Source organism: Dermacentor andersoni, chromosome 2 (genome assembly GCF_023375885.2).
Source record: "Dermacentor andersoni chromosome 2, qqDerAnde1_hic_scaffold, whole genome shotgun sequence".
Lineage (NCBI taxonomy): Eukaryota > Metazoa > Arthropoda > Arachnida > Ixodida > Ixodidae > Dermacentor > Dermacentor andersoni.
In genome coordinates this window covers 56,603,191-56,615,006 of record NC_092815.1, presented here as the reverse complement: position 1 = coordinate 56,615,006, position 11,816 = coordinate 56,603,191, and the positions used below count along the sequence as shown (strand labels likewise).

Sequence of the window (11,816 nt, the reverse complement as noted above, 5' to 3'; positions counted from 1 at the left end):
GTCATGGAGTAAAAACCTTGGCTGAACAGGGGCTTATACGCAGAGCACAGGAAGAGTAGAAATGCAGTAGTAGGCATGGAGGGCCCTGAAAAAAATGTGCCACATCCGCTCGTCTGCCTTATGTTTCTGCACCGACTGTCGCATTTTTAATAGAAGTGCACTTTCTGTTCTACTCCAATAAACGCAACATTACGAACTCCAGTGTGGGGCAGTCCTTCAGCCAGTGCAGAACTTTTTCTGTACATCCGAGTCAGCTCTGCCATTTTTCCAGCATTGTAGTACAAGATTTGTTAAACTGGTTTAGCAGAATATAAGCAGTATACTCTTAAATTAGCTGTTTATTTGTATGCACAAGTGCAGGTCCTCAGTTTGGTTGCATGACAAATTGCCATACCTCAATAGATACAAGAAACAATTTTATTACAGTTTAATAAAATCCAAACAGTAATAATCACAACAATATAATGACATACATTTCATTGGTACGTATACAGCCCATGTCTTGGTAGTGTATAAATTCAACTATACACCGCAAGTACTGTGTCCTGACCACTATTATTCACATGTGTAAAACCATCACAGCAATTCAACAAATATCACAGTAATTAGTGACATACACTTTGTAACTGCTTTACATGAGCATAATGTATACAAATGGTCCCTGTGTACCTACACATGACTAGTGCCGCCCGAGTACTATTACTCACAGGTGTAAAACCAACAAAGCAGTTCTTTAAAAAATATCACAGCGCTTAGTGACGTACATGCTGTAACTCCCTTGTAGAAACTTAATACAAACACGTGAGGACACAGAAAGCTAGCAGTGGGCATACATGGGAATACCACCGCCTCAATACTAATTCCCAAGTGTAAAACCAACCAAGCAGTTCTTTAAAGAATATCACAATGCTTAGTGACGTACATTTTCTAGCTTATATAAGCTTTATACAAACATGAGAACATACACAAAGCTAGCGGTGCACCCGCATAGAAGTGCGGCCATCTGAACACGATTATTTGCAAGTGTAAGCTCAGCAGAACAGTTCGTTATAGTGACGCATGTTTTGTAACTGCCTTATACAAGCTTAGTGCAAGCACAAGAATGCAGAAAAACATAAATTAAAAACTTGCTCTATGCAAACACAAACAGATCAACACAAATGGTAAACACCGCTTTGAAGACAAATGTGACTGTGGCAAAGCGCAGTGCTGTGCCGGTTGAAATTGCCACCCACAAAAGTATTGAGCAATGCTTAAACCACAGGCAATAAAGTGCTGAAAGACTGCGTCTCTAACGTAACTATTTTAATTCAAATTTCTTGAATATAGGGCTCGCTTGCAGATAAGGCATCTGATCCAACTGACCTGATTTTACACCTGCTACATGCATACAATGCACTCAGATATAACTGGTAATAATAATTATAAAAGGCATTTAAAAACTTGATAGTATGATGAAGATGCATGACTAGAAACGTTCTGTCCCCCTCGTACTTGTTAAAAAGGTGTAAGTACGACACATGTTATTTTTTTCCTCAATTTTTGCATTAATGGACAGCCGGGAACCTCGAACCGACACAAAAAAAAGATACTGCTATGTTAATAGTGTTACGAATAATTTTTTGTGAAAGCTTTTTTACAGACAAGTTGCAGTCTCGTTTCTGGAGGTTGAGCTGTATCTTGCAAAATAACTTGAAAAGTGGTCACATGGGAGCATGACACTATATCATAATGTTAGTTTCAGTTGACTCTCTTGCCCTACAAGTCGCTGCTCACTGTGGCCAGTGATGCAACAGCAGTGTCTGTGTGATTTTCATCACACTTCTGTCCTATGCCATTCTTACCAGAGTTGGCGGCACATAGATACCCAAATTTCGATAGTGTTGCTTTCTCAGGTGGTTGCTTTTAATTTGCTCAATATGAGTTGGCACTTCAGCTGCATCAAACTTCTTTTTTACCTCTTCAACAACAACATCAACAACAATCTTATGACACCTGTGTTGTCCTTCTAGTTGCCTACAAAGACCAGTCAATCTAGCAACAACACTGACAGTCTCTACTATCTTGTAATGGGGGAGAGGTGTGTCCCACCATGTGTTCCACATTGTTGTCACTATGTGGGCTGGCTGGGGAGGCAACAACTGTAATATGTTTGCATTTGCATATATTAAATTGATGCTTGTACTGTGTTATAACACCTAACTTAGTCTTGCACTTGCTGCACAATAACACTGGCTCACAGTCGTGGTGAAAAGCTTTTGTATGTTGAGCAAATGAGTTGTATCCACTACAAAAAAAGTCAGTGATAGCACACATGTTGCTCTACCAGGCCTGGTGTGGTTCCTTCTGACACTGCTGCTGATGCTGACGCGCTGCTGCTTGCCTCGTACACTGTTGCAGCTGCAGTAGACATGGCAGTCTCTGTATCTATTGCTGCCGTGTCATCTGTCATGGTAACTTCCAAGTGGTATCGGGCTCACTTCTGCAACAGAGATGTTGTTTGCCCCTTGAGGGCTCTCATGATCAGGGCCAATAATTTCGTAGGCATTGTGTCCTGCATCGAAGAACCAATAAGAACAGCATGAATTAATAAACACAGCTCTAAAAAGTACGGACATCAAGACTTAACCACAAGCTTTGCACATAAGTGACCGGGCTTAATGAATAATACTTGCAGGAGGAGTTACACAATTGTTTGTGTATATTACAGTAAAGCCTCATCAGAAGATATTCAAGAGGCACGGGAAACATGTCTCTCGAAACCAAAAATTTTGAGACACTGAGGAGCCAGACTAGATCACTTTATTATGCATCATCACTAAAGTATGTTTTGATATATCTGAAGGAATAAATGCTCAGGGTGGCTTAAAGGGCCCCTAAACCACTTCTCGACATTTTTTGAACATTTCAAGTGAACACGCGTATCGAAATCAGAATGCCGTCACGATCGACGAAGCCAAATGCCAGAGTGCGTAGCACTGCCGGAGCACCACAATATGAAGAAAATGACCCCGTGTGCCTCTCTGGACCTATCCTGCACCCCCCAGTTTGTCCTGACGTCACCAGGCTGTCTCTGATGATGTCACCAGTTTCTGGTGCTGTCGATTGGTCGAACGAAAGTGTACGACTGCCGGCAAGGCCTGCAAGCAAATACACACACTCCTTCTTCCTCGTCGCGTTGCGCGCGATGCCATTGTGGGCAGCCAATGGGGGCAAAGAACAGAAACGCCAACAGAAGGGTCTCCCTATGAGGCTCTTCAACACGAGTCACCATACAGTTCCGTTGTATTAGCGCCACCCCTCGCAAGACGACGGGCCAGCGCGGCAGCAACAGAGCTCGTTGGTGTTGGCCTGTCCCGTAACATTTGGAGGTGTACTAGGCAAGGAAAAGACGATACTGTCCATATGGCGTGTACCAGATGAAAGAGTAAAATGAGTGGGGACTACTTTTCGATAATCAAACACACGTAGCTCCACTATTACTGCACCGTTTCGAAAAATTCTCGTGGCTACCTGTTCATTGCCTTATTGTGTAGAACTGCAACACCGCAACTAAATTTCAACCTCGGTGGTTTAGGGGCCCTTTAAAGAAGACATTCACAGCTTTTTAGTGACTGTAGATTGTGTTAGCTTCCTTCCCAACTTCTGGAATTTAAACACTTCACTTTGCAAGCCTTGTCGCTCGTAGTACCTTTGAGGTGCTCTTAGACGCTCGTCAGCTTCAACTGCCGACACTTTCTGCCCTGCACTGTCCTCGTTGCCCTCCTTTTCTGGTTCATGCTAAAAGAGACATGCGCGATTGACTTGTGTAAGGATTGCGTTATCTTTACGCCCTTCGGAGCACACAAGGTGCACAAAGTGAATGTGTCTGGGTTGTGTCCCTTCGAAGTAGTGAATACTTAAAAAGTCATCCTTAGTAACAAAGGTGTCTCTTGTATACAGTATTGTTAACGTGGCAAACATCGGAAAACCAACCAAACCATTTTCAGATGTCTCTTACAACCAAGTGCATCTTGTAATGAGATTCTACTGTACTGAATATTTTTCAACTATGGATCATCTGCATGTACATATAGTCACAAAGACATGTTGTGTGGAATGGCGAATCGGGAAACAGTTCGTACTCTTACTTTTTGTCCCTAACATAAGCAGCTGATAACAATATGATAAAAAAGCAGGCAATGAGGCTAGAATGGAACATAATCCTTCAGCTCTAAACAGTTTTTTGGGCCAACATCATTCCCTCATATGACATAAGGAAACAACTTGATTGCAGTAATGGCTGCATGTGATCTGAGTTGATTGAAACAAACTATACGTAAGGCTGTCCTGTATGTAATTTTATCAGAGTGCTTTTTAGATGTCCTGCTGGTGATCCTGGCTGCGCGATGTTTCTCATGCTTTTTGGCACGATTCCTTTTTTTCCACTCCACTTTTTTTTAAAGATTTTCTCCCCTTTCCCTTCCCCCTTGTGTAAAATAGCACACTTGAAGTATCAAATCTGTTGAACTAACGTGTGTATCAAACCTGTTAACATGTGTGCTTCTCTGTGGTCTGTGTTGTATTTTTGCGCTGCACAATTCAATTCAAGATGAAAGATGGAACGTCCCTGCCTTTAGTTTAATTGCGTGTGTGTGTGTGTGTGTGCGCGTGTGTGTGTGTGTGTGTGTGTGTGTGTGTGTGTGTGTGTGTGTGTGTGTGTGTGTGTGTGTGTGTGTGTGTGTGTGTGTGTGTGTGTGTGTGTGTGTGTGTGTGTGTGTGTGTGCGCGTGTGTCTCTCATGTTTTGAAATATATGTACATTCAGGAGTGCCTGCATGCCCTTCTCTCCTGCTCCAGTGACGAAAAGGAGAGCCTGTTTATGTACCATAGTAAAAAATTCAAAGGTTTTCGCTGTGCCCATTACATGCCTTATCATATGGATCTGTCACAATACAGAGTAGCAGTGGTCCATAATACTAGCCCATCCCAACATAATTATAAATTAACACATACCGACATGCTGCGAAACAGCTGTTGCAAAGCCGCTGGTGAAGGCAATTTCCGCAGCACTGCAGTGGTACAGCCGAGTTCCACCTATATAGTGACAAATCCATATGCGTGTTAGCAACTCAGTAGTTGCTGATGGTTTCATAAGCTTTACACTACACAATAAAGTAATCTAGACAACTTCGTTGGAACAAATGCACATAATTAGGACACCACTTAAACACTAACACGATTAATTGCCCCCAATCTCTCACTCACTAAGGGATAATACTACTGAAACATCGGTGGAGAGCTCAGATTAACACAGCCCATAAAGGACAAGCGTTCTTTGAGGAAAACAGCTATAACAGCGGTTAGTTTTCTTGATCATTTTATGTGGTAGCTTTGATTTAAATGTCATGCAGTACTATAAAATACGAAGTGCCGCATTTCTAGCAGCAGAAGGCGTCGTCAGGCTCATGATACAACAGATTTTTGCACTGTTTGTCAGTGAGCCGACACATACAAAGAAAACCGAATTCACACATACATATACAGTGTCAAGTGCACTTCTCCTTCTGAAAACGCAGCCACCAGTTCCAATGTTGCTGAAAGGAAAGGTTATATAAAGTGCGAGACTGCATGGAACTGCCGCTTATGACTGTAAATGTATGGTCTGCTGATTGCAGAGGTAGTCACATGCTATTTCTAGTCTCTTTTAGAAGCATTACTATAGAATAAATTAAAATCTATTCATAAGTCACGAATTTCATGCATCCACAGTTTGGCTAAATAACCTGTGAGAAAAAGACATGTTTACCTGGAATAGCAACCTTTTTTCCTGCTGCAAAACTTTCCTTCGAATTAATGAAATAACTTTACAGCGTCATAATGCGTTTCTCGCAACTACTTGCCGGCAGTGGCGAGCTAGTGTTTATATCCGACTCATTGGGCGACAATACTCCCAAACACAAATGCTTCACGAACACGAGAACACGTCCCTCGCAGAGAATAGCAACCATATATGCCTCTGTGAGACATGATCGCACCTTTGTGGTCAAAATGTACATTAGAACGACATCACCATCTCATTTAAAAAAAGCCTCCGTACAAGGCAGCCGCCAACTGCATAATGTGAAATTGCAACTGATGTCCACTTACTGGTGGCCTGTGTTTGAGTCACTTTTGGCAGTTGACTGGGTGCTGAGAAATGCACGTCCTGGGTTGTCCCTGCAAAACATACAGGGTTATGTCAAATGTTGAAAATATATATATGCCGGCATTTCATCAGTCGCAAAAGAAACGAGTAAACTAATAAACAACTGTAATGTAAACAGAGTACACACTTAAGATAGGCTGTCAACTGTTAATGCATTACGCAAAAAACCTAATGCATAGGAAAGACTATATGTATACACACGAAGCTGACACACAATTTAATTCGCTCTAGGTTTTTCCGTGCAGTATATTCAAATTATTATGTCTCGTGGTTAGAGCAAAATTAGTGTAAATTACGAACTAAATTATCTACCCTGGAAACTTTTCTTCAATGTGCACCTGTGCGCGCTTCGAACGAGTAGCGTTGTAAAATTTACGTACATGGCATTTAACATAGTTGCTGAACACGGATTTCCTTTGCCCTGTGTCGTGTACAGTGAGCTACATATATCTGCCCCCCCCCCCCCTTTTTTTGTACTAGCCATACTGCGTGCCACTGCACCTATACGCACGTCAATAAACCTCACGACACAAAAATAAAAAAAGCGCCAATCACCCATGCCTGCATGTTGTAGTGGGCCTAACCTAACCAAGCATGGGCTGTTGCTTTTTATAGTAAACACAGGCACCGTACTCATTGCAAGTATGTATCATGTCGCTAAGCAAATATGCAATTTCATTGTACAATTATTTTTTTATCACATGGATATATCTGTTGAGAGGCAAGACAAAAAGCAGTCACTTCTCAGAACTAATCAGCTTTCTTAAAACACATTTTTAACTTTCCAATGACACTTGCTGCTATGTGTTTGTCTCCAGAGAGCATACTTGATTTGACTTTCCAATCAGAGACATTACATAAATATACCATGTTAAGATGACTGCCTGGAGCACGTGAGAATTTTCATCTTCGTGTAACATACCGTATCTTGATTTTGTTGACATTTGGTCAAATGGTACACCCAATATACCCACATACTAGTTTTCTTGTCCAAATAACATGCCAATGTATTTTGATTCTTTGGCATTGGCTCCTCTGCACTACGTGAAGTCGCGCTGCACTGGCTCTTTCACATCCTCGTGTCCTTGCAGCTGCCTTCTTGCGTTATATAAAGCGGGTGCCTGAAAAATATCGTATGCAAAAGTCAACACAAGGGCATGGTGCAAAACAACATCAAGACAGTCAAGGCCATGGCAATAAAAAAGTCTTAGCTCTTAGTCTTCCTAGTGAAATGCATGCAAAACATCCAAATGAGTGCAACAGTCAACTGCTAAACTAACTTCAATTTTTAGATTTAAGCAAAAAAACAAACCACAGTTCATCCTTGTTTTTCATGAATGTTAGAATACTCCTGCTAATGAATAGAATATTGGTCATTTTCAGACGTCATAGGTCTGTCATGAGTCTGGTGCAACGCAAACACCATTTGTGACACATCCTAAGCACGTGCCCAGTGTGCCCCCCCCCCCCCCCGCACCATCCCTGGTTGTGCCACTGCTGAAGCCATAATTTGAGGATTATAGATGCAAACATGATGCTCAGTAGGGATGAAAATATTGTCCTTCAGCTCAATGGATATATGGATGTGCCTATAAAAAAGGGCAACAAGGCTTGTTATGGCAAGCTTACCCACATTTCAATACTAACAAGTTCACTGCGGCCTGCATCTAAGCTTACTAAAAGGCATGAACTTATTTTCATGCATGAGGTGCGCAGTGGAGTTCATTTTTGACAGACCCGACTACTGCTGCAGTTTGAAATCTAGCATTTTAGATTCTTGTAGGCATGTAAAAGTTGCAGTTAAACCCCAGTTATTAGTTTATTGCACCAACCTATTGTTCTGTGTACGACAGACTGGTAACACGGAATTAAAGCAACATTTTATTTTGATACTTTATTTCTCTACTAAAAATATTCAAGCGATAAACACATCTTGATCTGCCATGCTATAGCAAAATGCACACATTACGCTTGTAACCCCCAGAGGAAGGCTGATTTAGCTGTTCATATGGCTTTCCCTCAAGTCTAAATATTTTAAGGCAGTTTGTCGTGTGCGTATCATGGCTACGCACGCTTATATCGCATTCCGTTTTTCTACCACGGGTGCGCTTTAAAACCACGGCGCTGCAGTTTTTGCTTTTCTCTTCTTTCTTCTTCTCCGCCCTTAAACTGGCTCTCTTAACTGTACTACACGCAGAGACAAAGAAACAGCGCGCGAATGCGATCCCATAGATGCGATCAATATATATATACATATATATATATATATATAGAAAACTATCAGTCATAGCTCTCGTAGTATAGCCCTCTGGGCCGTTTCCTTTTTTTTTTTCGAAAGTAGTCCTATTAGGGTTATTATAATTACACGAAGGTACTTCGCCCTCATCAGCAGCAGTCCTTGGTATAGTTATTCTGGCGGCTAGCTTCCCACGCTATGCGTGCCGCCATCGCACCTGGTTAAGCTTTTCCTAGACGCTAGAGCTATGCGTTGTCCGCGCAACCTTGAGCGATCGGAAAGCACGTTTCCCCCTCTTGGCCGGCGGAGAAGGGATGCTTCGTTCCGGCCGCGAAGCTCTCCACATCTCTGTAAGGTGCCTTGTGGATGTCTCGCGCTGAAGATGCCCTCTCGGTGAGCGCATATTTCACCCCTCCTCTTTTAAGAGGTTCAATACATACGAGCATTTGTCTAGCAAACCAGATTTTTTTCAAGGGAATTTTCCACGTCTCAGTAATTTCTCTCGTCGTATTCGAGTGCTGATTGCCGTGTTATAGTTTGTTAACGAAGCTTTCCCTCAAGTCTAAATATTTTAAGGCAGTTTTCCTAGCCTCTAAAGCCGCTCGAGTTCGCTCTTCTCCTTGAGCGGCCATTTTTCCTAGAAAGTATGCCTTCCAACTACTCTGCCCTTAAACTGGCTCTCTCAACTACTACACGCAGAGACAAAGAAACAGCGCGCGCATTAGATCCCATAGATGAGATGAATATTTACAATTAGTATTAGGGTTAAAATTATATTCGAGTGCTGATTGCCGTGCTATCGTTTGCTAACGAAGCTTTCCCTCAAGTCTAAATATTTTAAGGCAGTTTGTCGTGTGCGTATCATGGCTACGCACGCTTATATCGCATTCCGTTTTTCTACCACGGGTGCGCTTTAAAACCACGGCGCTGCAGTTTTTGCTTTTCTCTTCTTTCTTCTTCTCCGCCCTTAAACTGGCTCTCTTAACTGTACTACACGCAGAGACAAAGAAACAGCGCGCGAATGCGATCCCATAGATGCGATCAATATATATATACATATATATATATATATATAGAAAACTATCAGTCATAGCTCTCGTAGTATAGCCCTCTGGACCGTTTCCTTTTTTTTTTTCGAAAGTAGTCCTATTAGGGTTATTATAATTACACGAAGGTACTTCGCCCTCATCAGCAGCAGTCCTTGGTATAGTTATTCTGGCGGCTAGCTTCCCACGCTATGCGTGCCGCCATCGCACCTGGTTAAGCTTTTCCTAGACGCTAGAGCTATGCGTTGTCCGCGCAACCTTGAGCGATCGGAAAGCACGTTTCCCCCTCTTGGCCGGCGGAGAAGGGATGCTTCGTTCCGGCCGCGAAGCTCTCCACATCTCTGTAAGGTGCCTTGTGGATGTCTCGCGCTGAAGATGCCCTCTCGGTGAGCGCATATTTCACCCCTCCTCTTTTAAGAGGTTCAATACATACGAGCATTTGTCTAGCAAACCAGATTTTTTTCAAGGGAATTTTCCACGTCTCAGTAATTTCTCTCGTCGTATTCGAGTGCTGATTGCCGTGTTATAGTTTGTTAACGAAGCTTTCCCTCAAGTCTAAATATTTTAAGGCAGTTTTCCTAGCCTCTAAAGCCGCTCGAGTTCGCTCTTCTCCTTGAGCGGCCATTTTTCCTAGAAAGTATGCCTTCCAACTACTCTGCCCTTAAACTGGCTCTCTCAACTACTACACGCAGAGACAAAGAAACAGCGCGCGCATTAGATCCCATAGATGAGATGAATATTTACAATTAGTATTAGGGTTAAAATTATATTCGAGTGCTGATTGCCGTGCTATCGTTTGCTAACGAAGCTTTCCCTCAAGTCTAAATATTTTAAGGCAGTTTGTCGTGTGCGTATCATGGCTACGCACGCTTATATCGCATTCCGTTTTTCTACCACGGGTGCGCTTTAAAACCACGGCGCTGCAGTTTTTGCTTTTCTCTTCTTTCTTCTTCTCCGCCCTTAAACTGGCTCTCTTAACTGTACTACACGCAGAGACAAAGAAACAGCGCGCGAATGCGATCCCATAGATGCGATCAATATATATATACATATATATATATATATATAGAAAACTATCAGTCATAGCTCTCGTAGTATAGCCCTCTGGGCCGTTTCCTTTTTTTTTTTCGAAAGTAGTCCTATTAGGGTTATTATAATTACACGAAGGTACTTCGCCCTCATCAGCAGCAGTCCTTGGTATAGTTATTCTGGCGGCTAGCTTCCCACGCTATGCGTGCCGCCATCGCACCTGGTTAAGCTTTTCCTAGACGCTAGAGCTATGCGTTGTCCGCGCAACCTTGAGCGATCGGAAAGCACGTTTCCCCCTCTTGGCCGGCGGAGAAGGGATGCTTCGTTCCGGCCGCGAAGCTCTCCACATCTCTGTAAGGTGCCTTGTGGATGTCTCGCGCTGAAGATGCCCTCTCGGTGAGCGCATATTTCACCCCTCCTCTTTTAAGAGGTTCAATACATACGAGCATTTGTCTAGCAAACCAGATTTTTTTCAAGGGAATTTTCCACGTCTCAGTAATTTCTCTCGTCGTATTCGAGTGCTGATTGCCGTGTTATAGTTTGTTAACGAAGCTTTCCCTCAAGTCTAAATATTTTAAGGCAGTTTTCCTAGCCTCTAAAGCCGCTCGAGTTCGCTCTTCTCCTTGAGCGGCCATTTTTCCTAGAAAGTATGCCTTCCAACTACTCGGAATCAGCAAAAACCGACTATCGCGGACAACATGAGTCTCTTTCCACGTAAGTGTGAGGCTCGGAGGAGGAGCTGTGGCGCTTGAAAGTAGCCTGGGGCCTGACGAACCAACCGACTGAGCTATGTTTCCGGGCAACATCGAAGGGTCACGAGTTCAAATCACCTGTTATGTTCCGTTTTTTTTTTTTTTTTTTTTTTTTTTTTTTTTTTTTTTTTTTTTTTTTCCGCCCCTTTTTCTTTCTTTTATTTCTTTCTTTTAATGTCTTTTCCTTTATTTTATCACTGTACGGGAACCCTCCTAAAAAAAAAAAAAAAAGAAAATAGATATATATCTTCAAATATGTAAGGCCTCACATGTGCAGGTCATAAATACGAGGTTCTCTAGCCGAGTGCCATCCATGCGGTATAACCGAGCTCAGATTGGTCCACCTTGACTGACCAAGTAGGGCACCACTGTAGGTTAAATGAGGCGTACAACTCCTGCGGGACCCGCCGTGGTTGCTCAGTGGTTATGGTGTTAGACTGCTGAGCACGAGGTCGCGGGATCGGACCCCGACCACGGCGGCCGCATTTCGATGGGGGCGAAATGCGAAAACACCCGTGTACTTAGAATTAAGTGCACGTTAAAGAACCCCAGGTGGTCGAAATTTTCG

At 42.8% G+C, this 11,816-nt stretch overlaps 1 long non-coding RNA gene across 1 annotated transcript; it reads right to left on the bottom strand.

Annotated features, from left to right (window-relative positions):
* Positions 1-399: 399 nt before the first annotated feature.
* LOC140216099 (uncharacterized) lies at positions 400-7,403 on the bottom strand. Its single transcript, XR_011892757.1, has 3 exons — positions 6,128-7,403; positions 4,994-5,074; positions 400-2,554 (listed from the first exon to the last, which is right to left on the bottom strand). It is a non-coding gene; the product is annotated as an uncharacterized lncRNA (long non-coding RNA).
* Positions 7,404-11,816: the final 4,413 nt, after the last annotated feature.